We start from the raw sequence: 19,702 nt of genomic DNA, 5'->3' as shown, positions 1-19,702 counted from the left end.
GAATATAACATGTTTGTTCAAGCATGAGCTAACAATAGAATGCACACCAAACTGAAAGGTATCCTGAGCCAAAGAATGGAGCAGGCAACTCCATATGGTTTACAAAGAGTTTATTATTGTTGTTATTGTTATTATTATTATTACTATTATGAGTGGTTACAGGGATCAGCAGAGTCCCCATCCATCCCAGTGCTGCACAGCTGCTTTCTCCACACCCTGCAGGGGAGGAGTTAAATCTTAAAAGGAACTTAGAGACAAAAGTGGAGCTATGCCAAAGAGAGAAGTGCAAGATTCCCAGGTGCTCCACAGCCTCCTGGCTCTTATCTTTGCGGTTGTCAGTATCACTCCCCTTATCTCAAGCGTAGCATTCTGTTCCTGTCCCTCCCTCAATTGCTGAGTGATCTGTGCAGGAGAAAAAGTGTAACTATTAAAGCCAGAGACTGAAAGACCATGAGGATGAAATGAGTTTTGACCAGCACTCCTACAATGTTTAATCCAGCTTTGTCAAAAATTCATATTGAAAACACCTAAAATATGATTCAGTTGACTGTGAGTATGGCCCTTTTAAATCTGCATAAAGAAAATATTTTCACCATTGCTGCATAATTATCTCAAAATTTGCTAGAAAGTAGATGAACTAGCACTATAATAAACTACAAGCATGAAACTATGATTTTTTTAGAAGTGCTCAATACAACTAAAGGGTTAAATTTTAAGGTCAGAGACAAATAAACCTTCACAGCTTCTTCTGCCTTCCATTAGTGATATGCAGTTGGAGAGTATCATACTGAGGTAAAAAAAAAAAAAAAAAAAAAAAAGATCGGACCATGTGTTTTATTTAGCTTTTACTTCTTAAATATTTTTTTGAACTTTCTCTATAGTACAAAAATTTATCTGAGTTTAGGTTATTAAAATTGATGAATACTCTATTGCTTCTCATGATCCTCTTACCTACACACACAGACTCAATGCATGCATGTGCGCGCGCGCGCACACACACACACACACACACACACACACACACACACACACACACACACACACACACACACACACACACACACACACACACACACACACACACACACACACACACACACACACACACACCCTGCACCACAGCATCTACCCGGACACTCATGGATGCAGGCTGGTGTTAGGGGAAGGGGCTAGGAGTGGACAGCCTCTACCTGCACTGTGGTGATTCCCAGCTCCTGACCAGCAAGGGTCCTGCCATCCTGTAACTGAGCGATTTTCGGCTCCTCCACCTACATGAACTCTGTCACGAGGTCGGTGATGTCAAACTGCCAGTTGGGGCCCAGCATGTAGGTCATTTGACCTGCAGCAGGCGACTCGGCTACAAACTGGGTGAGGACGCGCACCGCGGCGTGCTGGTACTGCAGGGAGCACCCTCGTCCCTTCTTCTCCTCGACTTCCTCATTGTCACTCTCCCGGGTAGGCCTGGAGCACAAACAAACCAAATCAGAGTAAACACCCTCATTGTTAAGAAGTTTTATTTGCCCTTGTTTGTCAGATTCCGTGTGACTGTGCAGGATGAAATGAAACGCTCTTCCTCCTGCCAGATGTGCTCATGCATCTGCTCATTCACTCAATAAGCACTTTCTGGCGATCGCTGTGTGCTGCACGGGCTGCTTCACACGTGGAACATGGACAGCAAGTGAAGCTCCTGCCTCCACTCGGCCCAAGGCTGCAGGAGACTCAGGCCCAGGACAGGCAGAGGTGGCATCTCTGTCCTCTGTGTTCTGAAAACTTATCATTTTAAAACTATCCCCCATGTGGGAATGAAGCAGAACTTCATGTCTGTGGAGGGAAAGTGAGATGCTCACCCTGGAAATGAAAATAAGAGAGGCTGCCTTTCCTTCCTCACAGCTGTGCGTGAGGATCGAGTAGGTCAAGGTGCGGAGACACTTTAGGAATGGTCCTTCAGGAACTGCAAAGACTAATCACGAACCATTGGCTTGGGGCAGTTCAAACACCCAGCCTCCTTTTTGCTGAGGCTCTTTCCATCTCTACAGAAGCAGTTTCCTCTGAGTAATGGCTCTGAAGGTTGCCACAGTACACCTCTCCCACCACCACCCCGCCCCAATCTAAAATTGTTCCTGTATGAGCACAGCTGCTTGCATTACTGCTAACATATTTGAAATGCGTCTTTCCAGTCCCGTCCCGGCCTCTTTCTTCCTTCCTTAGGGCTCTGGCCCTTTCTGTCATCCTGGAACATGCTCTCCTCTGACCCCCACCTGTCACAGCTGACCCTGAAAAAGCCTCCCTGGCTCTGTAATTCCAGAACTTTCCCCTCAAGAAGAACCTGTCCTGTGTCCCTTTATGAGAATACTTTGTTTGGTGGCTGATGACTAGTCTGTGACTGTCTCTGGACAGGGATTTGAGTCAGGGGAGAAAGGAGAAGTAACTTGTGTGTATGCAGTTAGACCTATCATGTGCTCTGTTCCACATGCTCTATGTAGCAATGGCAGCTGACATTACTAGGCCATGTAGCATATGCCAGCTACACATATGTAATTCATTTAGTATCCACAGAACCCTAAAGAGTGATGCTGAATTATCTCCCTAATCTTACCGATGAGGAAGCCAAGGCACAGAGAGGAGAGTCTACGCAGCCAAGGCCACACCACTGGTCATCTGCAGAGGCGGGTCCAAGCCCAGGTTGGCTGCCCCTCGGTGTGTGTCATCTCCTTTTTTATAGCTAACTCTATGCATCTGCTGAATAGCTGCGAAACAGTTTCCTATTTTTGCATGAAGTAACCAAGTCTGGAGTGGTTAATATGTGGCCCAAACCACTGCTAATTAGCAGAGTTGGACCCATCTCCACTTGTCTTCTTAAACCCGCTTTCTTTACAGTATGCCAGTCTCCCTCTCTGTAGGTCTGCGAATAATTTGCAAAGTTACAGGGAAAATTTTCAACAGCACAGTAGCATAGCAAATCGAGTTTACCAACAGGAGGGGTGAATATTCTTGCTGGTAAGAGACATGATTTCAGATGAGAGGATTTTAGGTGACAAAGGGGCATAGTATCTAAAAACAGTGAAAAGTTACCCCATGTTATTTTAGTCCTTCTAAAAATATCACAGAAAATGTCTCTGATGCCGGAATGTCTTTAACAGTTTTCGGATACTTGCTATGAGGGTACTTCAGAAAATTCATGGAAAGATGCATATTATCTTCTAATTGGATTTTTCCACAAACTTTCCAAAGTACTCATATTTTTCATTAGTTAGTAAAGACAAACTCATAGTCAGGCAAACAACAGTATCTATTCAGAATTTTCTTTAACAACATTGGTTTGTTTTCTCCAAATGTATCTTTAGGTGACATTTTTATGGAAAATGGTACTACGTGTTCTTATGTGCCAATGACATGTAGCTTCCTTTAGATAAGTGTTAAACTTTAAAAAGGAGGCTTCTGGTCAAGATGGTGGAATAGACAATCCCCAGTGACACTCTCTCCCCCAAATCAATCAATTTACAACTCTTAAAAGGCAGACCACCAAGCTGGGGCTGCTAGAGCTCAGGGGAAGAGGAAGAGAGACCTACAGAGTGCATGAAGGCAGGAGAAGCCACGATGAGAGAAAGAAAGGACTGCTCCTACTATTTTGAATCTCAGCTGCTTTCAGACTGGAGCTGGTGAACACATGGAGCAAGAGCTGGTAAAAGCCACCACTGTGCCCTTCCTATGAAATTGCTTGGAGGCGGCAGGGGAGAAGAGGGCCTTGGTGGCCCTCAGGCTAGCAAGATCATTAGCAGGATTCCCATGGACCCACATAGTCGCAAGGAGCCACAACAACTGAAAAAAGGAGCCAGTCAGAGGCTGGTGAGTCATCACAAGGGACTGGAGCGTGGCCCATCTCATGGGAAGTGTTTGGAGTGCAGGCAGTGAGGGAGACAGGCCACCCTGGAACATTACAACACAGCAATGACAGCTGATCTGCCCTCTAATCAGCACAGACCCACTCTTTGTAGACTGGTCAGAACTATATTTCAGGGGTGAAGTTCACTGTAAAGCCTCAGGCCCAGACCATAGTTTCTACACAACCCAGATGTACCAGATCTCACGAGACCCAGAAGTACATAAAAAGTCAACCATTATAACCTGAGTTGCACAAAAAGCCTTCCCCAGAGAATTGGCAGCAAAGCAGCAATTTAGCTCAATCATAGGACTCAAGTGCAGGCCCCCACAGGAAGTTCCCCCATTTTACTAGGAAGCAAAGGACAACAAATTAGTTCCAGTGCAGAGTTTAAGTAGTGGAAATAGTAAATAATTCAACACAGAACTGAAAGAAAAAAAAAATACCCACAGATCAGAGACAAAGTTTTATATTAACTAGTAAAGGTCTCACTTTACCAAAGGACACCTACAAAACCTAGAAGGACTAGAAGCCCCCTGGGCCCCCAAGCCAGGGAGGGGGAAGGCCAGGGGCCTCACCTATGCCCCCAACACCTGCTACCAGCTCAGTGACAACCACCGAGCAGCTGCAAGAAGTGCCCCAGGCTCCGAACCAGGATAGTGGGTGGCTGAAAGCCTCAGCCACACACCCCAAACACCCACAACCAGCTCAGTGATGACCACCAAACCACCACTAGAAGCCACCTGGTCTCCCAAGCCAGAGGGGTGGGGGCCGAGGGCTTCAGCCACACACCCCTGACATCTGCATTCATCCCAGAAATGACCAAGCCACAAATGGACATCCCTGGTCTCCCCTGCAAGAATGAGGGGGTTGCATAGACCTCAACCACACCCCCTCCTTCCTCCATCTCCCACCCTATCAACTTCCCTCTTCCCCTTACCCCCTCCCCCAACTGTTCCGCAACAACATCTTAGAACATACCCCTCCTCCCACATCCAAGCATGCCACCACTGCTATGGGGCCCATCCAGGGTCCTGAGGTATGGAGCCAGGGACTGACCCCTCCTCCTGCAAACAGGCAAGGAGCATACCAAAAACACCACTTCCATGTCAGTGGACCACCACAGCCACCACAATAGCCATGGCCGCCACAAAAGTGGCTAGACGCCACAACCACTGGGCAGATGGCTTGTCAGCCACTTGAGTGCATTGACACAAGGGGAGTCACCAGCAGAGACTAAAGAAAAGAAGAGGATGCCTCTTTCCACAAAGCCCATTCCAGAGTGATAGAAGAAGCATCTGCTCTACAATAATAAGGGGTGACCTGAATACACCTCTCTCAGGGCTGGACAGGTCATCTAGGCAACAATTCAACAGAGTAAATCTTTCAGAAGGAGAGAAAAAAATCTAGGGTTATCAGAGGTGGGAGGGGGAGGGAGAAGGGGATAGGGAGAGATTGGATAAGAGGCATAAAGAATAAGTACAATTTGTAATTATATATATGCTAATAATATTGATTTGAGCAACATACATCAACATTGAACCCCCAAAATATGTATAATCAATTATGAGTCAATAAAAAATTAAAATTAAATTAAATCTTAAAAGAATAAAAGTTTAAAAAGAACAATATTAATTATAGGTGGCATTTGACAAAGGCAATACCTAGACAGTGGTATGTAGATAAATGAAGTTCTAGAGATGCTGCATAAGTGTGTGTTGGGGGAGGGGGGTGTTCTGTTGTTTTAGGAAATATGACACCATAATATTCAATATTGTGTGTCCATTTTGTACCTTGACTTTGTAGATGACTGGGAACTCCATGCCTCTTTTGTTCACTTTTGTATCACCAGACCTACAGCATTAAGCATAAATATGCTTGAAATATGTGTAACTAGCTATTTAACTATCTTGCCTTGCTGTTGGTGTTTTTGCAGAGCAAGATTCATTCTGGATAGGAAATACCAAAGTGCATTTGCATCTTCCTCCAAACCCTCATCTTTCAGCTGCTCCTTTACCTTTGGGTGCAAAGGCTCCATGCGAACTTGGCTTCCCTCTCTGTTTCATTAATGGGCTCGGTCAAAGCCTTCTTACTCAAGAACCAGCCATTATTTATGAATATGTCCTCTAACCCAGGAAAGACTCCTCCTTTTTCAAGTATCATGTATATATGATGACAGAGAGAGATGAAAGTCATAGAGCAAAAACGCTCATATAACCCTTTGTCTACCTGCAATGGTTTAGCCCAGGAGAAAAGCTCAGCTTCCAGGGCTCTGACCACAGCTTACAGGTAATGGGAGTACTGGGGAGAGGTGGGCCAAGAGAGGGGGTTGGAGATGTGTCCTGTCCTCAGAGCCCCATGAATGATCAGAGGACTCCCTCCCTCTGTAGCTGTCACCTGGATCCAGCAGACATTCTTCTTAGAGGCCCAAAGGACTCTGTTTCCTCCTCTTTATCCTGAGTTGCTCATATACATGGAAAGACTCCAGGATATATTACTGAATGATAAATACAGGTACTGAACAACATATACAGGATATTACATTTAAAGAAAAAAAAATATATAATATGCATAACTATTTGATTATATTTTCATAAAAAGCAGAGGAAGAGAAACAAGAACTTAATAAAAATAGAATTGGAAGGAAATAGATGGAGGTACATGAGGTGGGGTACTTATTTTTTAAAAAATAAAATAATGTTTAAAAATTGAGCACTATTTTTCTTCTGTGATCTTCTTTACTCCAGAGCACTATCTTCAGTACTTCAGCAACCAGAACACAGAGATTATTTAATTTCCTGGACTGTTTAGATCAGTGAAAGTTAAGATTACTTCCTTTTTATTGAGGATATCAATATATTTGGGCTGTGTTAATCTACTGCCATCTTCAAAAGTTTTCTCTTCAAGAGGAAAATGCCTCTCAGTTTAATCAGCAGAAATATTCCCTTAGGTGTGTTATTAATAAATCACCCTAAAGGCAAAGTTTACTGAATAATTCAAAGATTGCCAAGCAGAGAAAACCTATCAGCCCATAATCAGTACTTTATCTTTTTTCACCAGCCCTTGAAATTGTCCTCCAGTGACATTTGCTGACATACTGTGCTACAAGAAACAAACTTTCTTTTGACTGTATAGGTTAGCTCTTGATTTCTGTCTTCTGCAGGAGAAAAAAAAAATCACTAAAATACACACAAATGATCTAGACAGAAGACAAAGGGTAATATAATTATAATTAACCCACTTGAGGCTGATTAGAGTTCACAAACCCCGATTGCCACCTTCTTCCCAGTAGCTGATGAAATCTCAAAAGGCCTCCAGGAACAGCAGTGACGTCAATTCCTTTTCCTTCTCTGCTGTGCCTCACTCTCCCCATCTGCCCCCTCCTCCTCCATCATTATCTCATTATTCTTTTTCTTCTTGTTCTTATTCTTGCCCAAAGCAAGGGGCTACATTTGGCAAATGGGGCCCTTTAAAAAAAAACAAAAAACATAAATTAGATAACAGTGCCTGTGGCAGGCAGCACAATTAACTCTCCACCAAAATCTTTCCTCCTCCTTCATGGCATAAGCAGGGCTACATTTCCCAGTAACCCTTGCCTCTAGATGTGGTCATGTGAGACAATTTAGCCAACAGAATGAGAGAGAAATAGATGTAATTTATGCCATTTCTGGGCCAAAGATCTTAAGCAGCCCACTGTGGACTGTTATGTGAGTTGGAAGAAACATGTGCTCTGTTTAATTCATTGTACATCAGGAGTCTGTTTGCTTCAGCATTTTGGCATACTTTAAGTAAGACAATAATAGTTTCTAAAAATTTTCAATTATTTTTAAATGTTTACTTTCTGCCAGGTATTGTTTTACATGTATTGTAGGTAACATTTCATTGAATTCTCAGGACACCTATGAAGCATAATTGTCATCCTCAATTTGTAGTTGAGGAAACTGAGGGAAAGAGAGGTTAAATAACTTGTCCAAAGTCTCAGGTAGAAAGATCAGGGCTGGGATTAACACCAGGCATTCTAACTCCTCAGCCCACATTCTTAACCACTATACAAACTCTATGAACTTTGGTTGGCATTTGCAAGCAACTGAGAATAATTAACATAGAAAAGAATTGGCAAAGTGGAATGAAAGTAACCACTAAGCACCTCCTAAAGCTCAGGGCTTGTACTAGGTGCTTCCATGTATTGCGCTGTTTACTTAATCCTAGCACCTACTCCATGAAGTAGATCAGGGTCCATATTATTTTATACCCCTTATAGTTTCTTCATGTCAAAGTGCTAGTAAGTAGCTGAGTCAAATCCATCTGATTCCTAAGCCCAGCCCATTGTTACCCACTTAGGTGTGTTAGTTCTCTGCAGTCTGGGCCCCTGAGGGTCAGGTTTACCATATTTCTGAATGTGGCCCAGGAGCATCAGGTCCATAGTCCTCTCTCTGGTCCTTCAACTTGTGTTGAAAGCCACTGGGATCCTCCAGCCTTTGACCTGGCTCAGCTCTGTATCCAAGATCTCAACCTGCCTGGGGAATCAGGGCACACAGATGGTGACCTTGAACTGGGAGGTGAAGTGCTGGTGTGTGAAGTTCACAATCATGTCCACTTTGCTCCTCATTTCTTTCCCAGTCACAAAAATGGAATCACAGTTGTCAGAAACCTTTGGGGAGGCATTAGAAGACTGAGATGCATCAGAAGGAAAAAAAAAAAATACAGGTACAAACAACGAAAACTCATGAACTTCAACAGCTCTGATTTATTAGACATGAAGACAACCAGAAGAACATGACTTGTGCAAAAGGTATTTTGGGTGGCACTAATTCGTGACCAATGCTGATAAACAGACTCTGGGATAAACACTTTGTATTAAAAAATACTGACAAGTAAAACCATAAACATAATTTAAGCATTTAAAAATAATTGAATTTTTTTAGAAACTATTATTGTCTTACTTAAATTATGCAAAAATGCTGAAGCAAATAAACTCCTGATGTATAATGAATCAAACACAGCACAAGCTTTTTCCAACTCACTAAACAGTCCACAGTGCACATACCTGAGTTATACAACCTCTGTTGCCTTGTGTGTGTATGTAGGGGTGTGTGAGTGTGTGCTCTTTAGCAGATGTACATAATCCACTACTAATCAAACTCCGTATGCATCATATTGAATTCTTCTACCATATTTGAAGATACATAAATGGTGGCCATGTGTTACCAAAAAATCTCTTTATTCAACCCATAAAAAGGATCCTTTTAATTTTTATTTCTTTATTATTTTAAATCAAGAGAGCTTTTCACTAGGTTAAAATCCTGTTAGGCAAAATTTATGGAATGCACTAGATACATGAATGTTTTGCTCCATTAAGCTTTAATGTTGCAGAAAAGAAGTGAACATGTGGCATTGCATTATGGTCTCTCTATTCAGCACTTGGGCTGAATACCCTCTCTAATGTGCTAAGTTAGCAGGTTAAGTATTGGACAATTTAAGCCCACATTTCACTTCACATCATCTGGTTAAGCAAATAAAATGTTGCTGACTTTCTCCCCTGGACCATCAGGAAAATTTATTTATGTGTCTAGGTAGGAAGGGGAAGGAAGGACCAAGGATCGATTGACAGGAAGACACAAAAGAAACCATCAATTCACCAGAGAATCACAAAACTACAAAAGACTCATGATCTCATTTTACACATGATCAAACTGAGGCCAGAGAGGTGACAACTGGCTCAAGGTCACACATTACTTTTAGGTATAGCCTCAGACTTGGGCTGCTGGCAGGGCTCTCCACCTCAGTAAGTGAGGCCACCATGCAGCCTCTCTTGCAAGACATAGACTAAAACTATTCTGGATGCTTCTGTTCCTCATCCAAATGTCTATTTGCTGCTCAGGCTTCCCTTCTGAGCTCCAGATGCACACATCCAGTTGTGTCCTTGACATCATCAGATGAAAGGCTCAACGATTTCTCAGATGCCAAATGTCCAAAGTCAAATTCACAATACCCTATCCCTTCTATAGCTCTCTCTTCCACCTCAATAACTGGTAATGCCTTCTATCCAGCAGCACAAATAAAACACAGGATTTTGTCCCTGATCCCTCCTACATCCTTTACCCCCACATCAAACACTCAAGTTCTGTTGCTGTTGCTCCTAAATGTCTTTTGTGTCTGTTCGTTTCTTCTGCTGCTATTAAACAAGCGCAGGCCTCTGTCACCGCCCACCTGGACATGTGTCACAGCTTCAGAGCTGGCCTCTCCACACCCCCTCCTCCCACACTGCCCAAGTCCTCTTGGAAGCTTTGCATATCTTGAAATATGCAAATATAACCACATCATGTTATGTACGAAGCCTTTCTGAGGTTACCCATGGCTTTTAGCTTTGCTAACCTAATCTCAATTATCAGACCTATCTAATTCTGAAGCTCCTCTCACATACGTGATCTTCCCAGGACTGTGATCTGAGGCATTCATAGCTGGTTTCCTACTGTCCATGCAGCCGCACTCCAGCTCCTCTGAGGAACACACACATACACCTTCCTCTTTTCTAACATTAATAAGGTTTTCTTCAGAAAATCCACTGCCCTCCATCTGCCAGGGTCCTCACAACCAAGTCATTAGAACCCCGTTCTCCTTGCCAGTGATTGGTTTAGGGAAGGGTGCATGACATGATCCTGGCCAATCAGATGTGAGAAATCTGCTGGGGATTCTGGGAAAGGTCTCCTTGATCAAAGAGATGCACCGGAGGTGACGTCTCATCCTCCCACCGGATGTCAGGTCACAAGGGAAATGATCGTAGGAATCGCTGCAGGGATCCAAGAGCCCTGAGAGAGCTGGTGAAGGGCCATGTTACTGAACCAAACTTGCAAGGCTTCTCTCCCCTGAGTGCAACTAACCAAGACACTGACACCAAGTGGAAGTGAGGGAAATTAGGCTGTAATTACAAAACCAAGTAATAAAGGTTGGGCAGCTAATACTGAGAAATATCCTGATCTCACTGAAGACTTGCAGCCAAGGATTTTTAAAAGAAATCTTTGGGGGTTAGGGCAGGGGCTGAGCAGGTAGTCAGTAGATGTTTCTGATTGGGTGAGTCTCTGAGGTCAAAGAAACAGAATCTCCAGGAACAAAGAAGCAACTTTTGGCCTTTGCTTATCACTTATCCAGCTCCTACCAGTCTGGGTTCCAGACAATTCATCTCCAATAAGCACTTTCTGAGGGCTGTGAAAATTCTGGTTTCTGTCCCTGTAAAGACATCTCAAGGATATGTGTAAAGATAAGGTCTTTTTATCCCAGGAACTTAGTGTCTCTGTTTTATGGTCCTTCTCATTTGTTAGGTTAAATTCTATCTTCCCCAGCTGCCGTCTTTGAACTCCCTTCCTCAATTGCCATTGGTAAACTCTACCTCCTTAATCGGAGAGTCCAGTTCCCAGATCCTAAATCATATTTAACTTGAGGGATCAAGGCCACAGCTCACTTCCAGGGACTTCCTGCAGCACACTGATACAATCCAAACTCGTGGTAATAGAGGCTTAGCAGGCCCTGATCACCTGGACCTGCTCCTTCACTGGCCTCTCCTTGCACAGCCTCCCCAACCCACACAGGGCCCTCTTTATGGGTGTTCATCTCTCCTTGTGCACCATGAGTAGTGTGTGTTTAGGTAAATAAGGAAAGGAGGTGACTTAGGTCAAGTTATCATATTAATGGCATTTTAAAAATTGAAAGTCATTTTATATGTCATGAGAAAAAACAGTCCAGAGGAAGAAGCAAAGAGCCAAAAGGCTGAGGAAGATTGAGGTCTAAAATCTGATAAATGTGACCTTGGATTCCATGTGGCGAATTTGACTTCTGTATATGTCACAGAGTGGAGGTGTGTGTGTGTTGGGGGGTGAGGTGTGGGAGGGGACAGGAAGACACAGCAGGGTTAAGATCAGAAATAGGCACACACTCTCTGAGCCTTAAGAGAAAAAAAAAGAGAACCAAATACTGTAAATCCTGATATGACAAGAACAAAAGAAAACATGAACATGGAAATAAAAAGTAGACTTTTTATGCCATCTTAATTTTTGAACATTTGCAAGACAGCCTGCAGATGTTATTTTTGGAAAATTGTCTTTGGAGGATAGTGTTTTTCTTCCCAAACTAACATTCTTGCAATTACGTTACTCTTGGGTATTTGAGGGAAAAAGAGTTGCTTAGAATGAAAGTTTTCTCTGAGAACCTCTTAAGAAAAATACCTTTCTTTGTTTTCTATATAGAAGAGAAGCAAAAATTTAAACTATGCGTCTACCAACCACTGAGTTTGCCATTGTATTGATTAATCTGTCTGCCCTGACGGAAACCTGACCATGCATTACAATCCATTCTCATGACCATGCTCTTGACCTGAGGAATGTGTTACTAGGATAGAAGAAAGAAAAGCTACAGAATCAGATGCTATGTTTCTTACAAACACACACAAAAAGGCAGACATTCTAATTAAAGAAAAGGAAAAAAAAATCTAAACTACATAAAGAAAAAAAGTTGATATTGATTTGTCATCAGAATCAAATATTTAATATTGATTTCAGAGTTTAACAAAGTGCTAGTATTGTTTCTGGCATGCAGATGTACTCAAAAACACTTATTTTTCTTTGATTTTTCACACTTCCGAGAAATATAACAATCATCATCAAAATAATAGCTATCATGTGCTTACTATGTACCATGTATTGTTTTTAAAACTTTACATAGAATTAAACTCGTTAAATAATCCAGACACTCTAAACTTTAGATGTTTTGTCCCTATACTATGAGTGGGGAAACTGAGGCCTGGGAGAGGCAACCTATTCAGGAATCACAGCTGGTACAGAACAAAGCATGGACTCATACTGAGGCCCTCTGTGCCGAGGCCTGCTCAGCACTGTGCATCACTGGCTCAGTGCAGCCCATGCCAGAAAAACAAAGCCCTACCTTTACAGGACCATAGGCTGATTAGGAAAGACAAGACCTAAATATACACATTGGGACTTTTTGTCAACCTTACTGAGGTATAATTGATGTTCCATACACTACATCCATCTAAATTGTACAGTTAAATGAGTATGATGGTATATATGCATAAAACCACCACACAGTGAGACATGCAAAATTTTTGTCATCCCAAAATATCATTGTACATCTTTTCAATCTGTTGCTCCCTGTAGCCCTGGCTCCAAGACACCTGTGATGTGTTTTCTGTCATTAAACATGATTTAATGAGTTTTTAAATCATGGATTATGGATTAGTTAGAAACTAATTTAACAGTTAACCCTCTAGTACAAGGACAGGGAACCAGGAGTGGCAAAGACCTGGATCCTTGTCTCAACCCTTCTCCTCACCAGGTCTGAACATGTCACTTCCCAATGTCTGGGACACCACATCTGTGAACCCAGAGTACCTAAATTTTCCAGGTCTGGCACACATTCATTTTTTAATGTAGACAATTTAGAGACCAAGCTCAGAGTCCAGTGTATTTTGAGATAATTTAAACTTTCTCAGCCTTAGAACCCTCATCATAAAATAAGAATAAATCATCCATTCATTGAACAAATATTTATTTAATATCAACTAAAACTCAGGCACTGTTGCAGGGGCTGGGGATAGAGCAATGAACAACAAGTCCCTGTCTTTATAGAAATGACAGTCTAAATGGTGAGAAGGACAAACTAAACAAACATGTAGATATGCAAGGAGTCTTCAAAAAGTTCATGGGAAATCCATGTTAAGAAAATAGTATACACGGAGTGCAAAATATTTTTGCATGAAAATAAACTTGTACTAACTTCTTATAACAGGATCTAGTCTGAGGCACTACAGAGGATAAGATATCAGTTTGAAAAGAGCCATCAGAGCAACATGAATTCTGATAAAATTGAAGCAAAAACAAACATCAAATGTACAGTGAAGCTTGGGTGGAAGAACAGTGAAATCATTGATGCTTTGCAAAAAGTTTATTGGGACAATGTGCCAAAGAAATCAGCAGTTTACAAATGGGTAACTTATTTTAAGAAGGGGCAAGACAATGTTGAAAATGAAGCCCCCATCAGCAGACCATCAACATCAACTTGAAAAGAAAAAAGTCAATCTTGTCTGTTCCCTCATTGAAAAGGACCAATGATTGACAGTAGAAACAATAACTAACACCATAGACATCTTTACTGGTTCAGCTTACACAACTCTGACTGAAAAATCACGGCTGAGCACACTTTCCACTTGATGGGTGCCAACATTTTTGTACCCAGATCAGCTGCAGACAAGAGCAGAACTTTCAGTGGAAATTTTGAACAAGTGAGATCAAGGTCGTAAAGCATTTCTTCAAAGAATTGTAACAAGAGATGAAGGAGATGAAGTTATTTTGTTTTGTTTTGTTTTCTTTTGTTGTTGTTGTTTACCAGTACAATCCTGAAGACAATGCACCATCAAAACCATGGCTACCAAGAAGCAAAAGTGGACCCATCAAGAGCAAAGGTCATGTGAATAGTTTTTATTTATTTATTTTTTTGGATGCTCTAGGCATTTTGCTTGTTGATTTTCTTTAGTGATAAAGAATGATAACATCTGCTTATTATGAGAGTTCTTGAGAAAGTTAGTCAAAGCTTTAGCAGAAAAATCCCCAGAAAAGCTTCACCAGACAGTCCTTCTCCAGCACAACAATGCTCCTGCTCATTCTCGTCAGACAAGGAAACTTTGGGAGTTTCGATGAGAAATCACTAGGCATCCAGCTTACAGTCCAGATTTGACTCCTTAAGACTTCTTTGTTTCCTAGCCTTAAAAAATCTGTAAAGGCACTCATTTTCTTCAGTTAATAATGTAAAAATGACTGCATTGACATCGTAAAATTTTCAGAACCCTCAGTTCCTTAGGGATGGATTAAATGGCTGGCATCATCACTTACAAAAGTGTCTTAAACTTATAGAGCTTATGTTGCAAAATAAAATTTATATTTATATTTTTATAGCTTAATTCAATTTTTCCAATAACGTTTTGAAGTTCCATCATACAATGCAATGTCAGATAGTGAGACATGATTGAAAAAAAATAGAGCAAGGTAAAGGGATAGACAGTGACACAAGTTGTTAATCTACTAAACATAAGCAACACCTCTAACACTTCCCTAGAGAACGGCTTCTCTAGGACCCTGAATGCATATTTTACTCCTTGCCTGAAAGTATGAGGTCACTGAAGCAATCACCACCCACTTGCCTGTCCACTATAACAGACATAGTTTCTAATATATATGTATATATGAATTTTCGCTCAAAGCTTATAGTTGAATTTTCCCTAGTTAAATTCCATGAGATACATCATCTGTCTATGTGTACCCACAATAATAATGAACAGGATTGCAGATGTGGGTGTTCAAGTCAAGCCGTGAAGTTTGGGGTACTGTCAACAGCACAAGTTGTTTATATATTCTTTAGACTACTATAAATATTAAATATGCAAAGTCAAATAATTCTCACAGAAATCCCTTAGTCCGTCTATCCTGGCTTGAGGAACCTCTGTCCACCTCTCTATCTTCTCATGATAAGACTTAATAAATTAACATTTATATTCCCTTCTTGGATTGTAATGCAGGTCCTTTGAGGACAAGCATGTTGCCTGATTTGATTTTCTGCAGCCCAGGGTCATGGCACAGGGCCTGGTACTCTGTAGACATGGAAGAACTGCGCAGAGTAGATGAGAGAGATGAAGCGATCTGCCCAGGACCATACAACCAGCAATTGGCAGGTCCTGTGAGCCCCTCCCCAGCACTGAATGTCACTCTCAGACCCCACTCCAAGGACAATTCCCTTGGATTTTAGCTCAGCCTTTCAGGGTCTGATTATGATGCCTTGCACTCAACTACATTTTGTTTTTACCAATTATTTTTCACACAGATTGGTTGAACCATGGCTGGGATGCACCATTTCTTTGTCTCTCTGTGGCAGTTTGCCTGGCTCTTAGCCGGTAACTGACTGACTGTCCAGGCCTCCAACAAGTGTGGACCTTGGGGCCAGTGTGGGCAGAATGGAGACCACTGTGCTGATTTTCCTTCCTGTCTCACCCTAAATACGATCCTTCATTATCAAATCTTAAAGTCGTGGTGCTGAAAGAGACCTCAGAGAAGTTCTAATAGAGAAATTTAATATATTACGGGAATAAAAACCAAAACAAAACCATTTCCATTTCTTTGTACTGATGTCATATCATATATATCAGCCCTTAGTTAAGGATCATAAAACAATAGGGCTCGAGGCAAATGCAATCCCAAGACATGCTCTGTGTGATCAGCAAAGTACTTTAAAACTGTTTACTTAGCTGTCAATACTGAAAGTCTAGTACATTTCACAAAATATCTGAATTTACCAATTCCCTTGAAAAGTCAGAAGATCCCTGAACATAGTCCTGGCATTCACATGTGGCAGCCGTGGGCCCAGCTGAGTAGCAGCTGTCTCCTTCAAGCAGGGTCTGGGGTGTGCTCCTTTGAGTTTGCCACAGCCCTCAGTGTCCCCATCATTCATATCAGACCCATCTTCCTCATTTATGTCACCTCCCTGGTCCCCTTAGGGATTTGGTTGTTGAATCAACTCCCACCCGCACCTCCGGAAAGAACCATCCCATGCCAGTCACGCTAAAAATATAGGTTAATTACACATGTAAACTGAATTCTATTACAAATGTATTAGGTAAGATTAGCTGTATTAGGTAAGACATATTAGAAAAAATTGTTAGATGTAATTACCTTAATGTATTGCTAATGTATATTGAGGTTTTCACAAAGCAGTGTCATTTAAAGTAAGAACCACTATAATTTCAACACCGGGGGCCAGTTCTCAGGCTGCCCAGAATTGGAAATTTTATGGGCAGGATCCAGCCAGCCCTTCCAGTGCTGGAAAGGACCCAACATCGATCCAGTGGTGGGCTCTGCTGACTTTGTTTGTGCCCCCGAAGTGCTGCTGGTGTATCTCCACCCTCCATGACTCACTCAGCCAGGCTTAGTTCCGATTTGCTGGGTCTCTCTGGAAATTTCCACGGTGACTGTGAGTTCAGGCATCCAGCCTTCTCATGGTAGCAGTGAGCAAATCCTGCCTCTGCTGGATCTATTCAGCTCAGGCCTTTCTGCATCCCTCTTTCTGCATTCTGATTCTGGAGCCAGCCAGGGGCAGGGGGAATGGGAGACTATCATTTGCATTTGCCATATTCTTTTTCCTTTTCCCAGAGTCTCAGAGATAAAAACTCTCAGCTACCAATTTTTACCCCTTGAGTTCAAAATTCGCAGCATTCCGTTACAGGTATTCCTTTGCTAAAAGAAGTTTCTAAATAAATTTGGAAAATACAGTCCCTGCAAATCTTTCTCTCTTTATCCCGTGAGAATATGCTTATTCTGCTACGATGTTTTTCTACGTGACTTATTTATGCAAAACTTGAACACCTAAGCTGTGCACCAGCATCTGCGCCAATGGCACCTAATTAGCAGTGCTTCTTTCCAGCAGGTTCAGTGTGTGCAGTTAGAAGTGAAGCAGGAAGCTGGGCAGCTCCATATGCTGGGCTTTCACCAGATAAACAACGCTCAGCCCTTCTGAGGCACCATTTGATGCATACAAAGTGCTTGGATCTTTTCCTAAACTAACAAGTGTTGCTGGTGCTTTTTTAAAATCTCCCTATGTCATGGGATAAAATGAAAACAGCTCATGAATAAGCGTATAATAAATGCTACAGTGTGTAATAAGCATGGGTCTAAGTTGCTGGTATACAATTCATAAAGGGCAACATTTTTGTAATGGTTATCTGTTAAGGTAGAATTAAACCTTGTTTAATGTGATTTGGACAAGGCTTCTTATCCTAGGGAGAAAAGACCTTAACACTTGTTTTCTGGATAGGGGAAGCCCAGCAAGCAGATCCCAGAGACTGTCTGTGCTCTGCACTGGGGATGTCTAATGTATGTCAGTTGGGTGGGTCAATGAGTCCTACTGGGTAGAAGATATCCTGAGCACCTTGAATTAAGGTGAGCAGTAGCCCCTTCTTGTGGTTCAGGTGGACTGAAGGCAGCCAGTGTGGCATGGGCATCTGTAAGCACCATCTGTTGGCAAAACATGGTGTTCTACCAACCACTGGATTTGATAATATTTTGCACATGTCTGTCTCCTTCACTTACTTGGGTGTCCTTGAGGGCATGGGCTCTCTGATTTGCTCTGTGTCCCCAGAGTCCTGGCCAAAGCCAACCACATAACATTGCTGCCATGAGCTGGGCCTAAGTTTTAACCTGAGTTGCTGTGAAGTCTCTGTACCTTTAAGATGGGGACTTGAGGCTTGCAGGTTTATGCTGGTTCATTCCAAAATTTCCCTGAATTATGCAGAAACAATTCCAGAGTGTTCTTAATTAGAGATACCAAAGACAGAAATTAATAAATGATCTAACTAATACTGGGATCACAGTGAAGCTGGGAGGAACAAAAAGTTGAGAATGAAGTAATATTTATCCCTGGCCATCAGGACATATATGACACATCTCCAATTAGAATTGAACAATGAATTACCAAATTACCAGCATAAAGGACAAAATTAGACAATGACATCCAGACTGCCTGATGACTTATTCTTAGCTGTCTGGCTCCTGGTGTTGGGAAAGAAAATCTATTCCCAAAAGTAGAATAGCAGTGTTTTTGCCAACTATTGCTAAAGGAGAAAGAAAAAGCCATAAAACTGTTGGATGTTCTTCCAAATAAAATTTGGACCAGTCTGAGAGTTTCTTTGGAAGCCCACTGCAGCCTAGAGCAGACAAGAACCCTTTCAAAATAGGTCAGTGCAGAGAGGTTGTTCTGAACTCATTTCCTTCACTTCATCAAAACCTGTGGATTCTTCAGGAACATTCTCAACCCCAGCCTCACCTGTGGCTGAGGCTCTGCCTTCCATTTCATTTACCTAATCCTACAATGTGCAATTTATGGGGTAGATCAGACTGACAGCCCCCAGGCAGAATGTGTTCACAGATGTTTTTCAGTTGAATAGCAAGTGTTATTCAATTGAAAGAGATTTTAAAATCAAAAATCTTACATAAAAATCTGTATTTCCAGAAACATCTGTCTTTAAATGAGAGAAGACATAGGAAAAAATATCCATTCATCCATTTTTTGGTAGTATGCATTTGGGCACGCAGTGGATTAATGTTTATTCAAAACCCACTAAGTACAGATACTTGAAACCTCTCTCTGCCTAGTTTTCTGACCTGTAGAGTGGGGATTATAATTGTATCTGCTTCCTGGAGGTGTTGTGCACATTGAATGTTGTAATGTATTTAAAGCAGTAGAACAGTGTCTGACACAGTATCAATGTATGTTTTAATGATGGTGCTGTCTTTGTTGCTATCACTGATTATTCCGCTGGACCTTGGGGGTAGAAATATATGTAAGGCATGGTGACTGCCCTTAAGGACCAAATGTGTTAACATGCAAAAGGGCATACAAAGTGCTGAGTCCCTAATACATGTATCAACACAGGGGATGGAAACACAGAGTTGAGAATCCCCTGAAAGGAAGAACAGCAGGAAGGAGGTGGCTGCACAGAGAAGGGAGCACCTGAGAAGAACTGGAAAATGGTAGGGATTTCCCAGGTCCAGGTAGTGGGAATGGGATTCTAGGCAGAAAGAAAAAGATGAGCAAAACTTCATACTGTTTTGAAACCTAAGTAGCGTCCAATGTTTGGGGGGTACAGGGAGCATCTCATGGGAAATGAAAATTTCCCAGTGGAATCAACCCTGTCTCACCCCTAGACTGTGTGCTTCAGGTAAAACGGATCTACCGCTAGCTGCAGAGGTAAACACATGACTTAGGCATGAC

General features: G+C 42.0%; 1 pseudogene; it reads right to left on the bottom strand.

Moving 5' to 3' along the window:
- LOC134370716 (transmembrane protein 132B-like) overlaps positions 1-19,702 on the bottom strand; it is a 144,642-nt pseudogene that overhangs the window by 58,317 nt on the left and 66,623 nt on the right.

This window comes from Cynocephalus volans, chromosome 2 (genome assembly GCF_027409185.1).
Source record: "Cynocephalus volans isolate mCynVol1 chromosome 2, mCynVol1.pri, whole genome shotgun sequence".
NCBI classification, from domain to species: domain Eukaryota; kingdom Metazoa; phylum Chordata; class Mammalia; order Dermoptera; family Cynocephalidae; genus Cynocephalus; species Cynocephalus volans.
The sequence above is the reverse complement of the archived record's forward strand: the minus strand, read 5'-3'. Positions and strand labels throughout refer to the sequence as shown.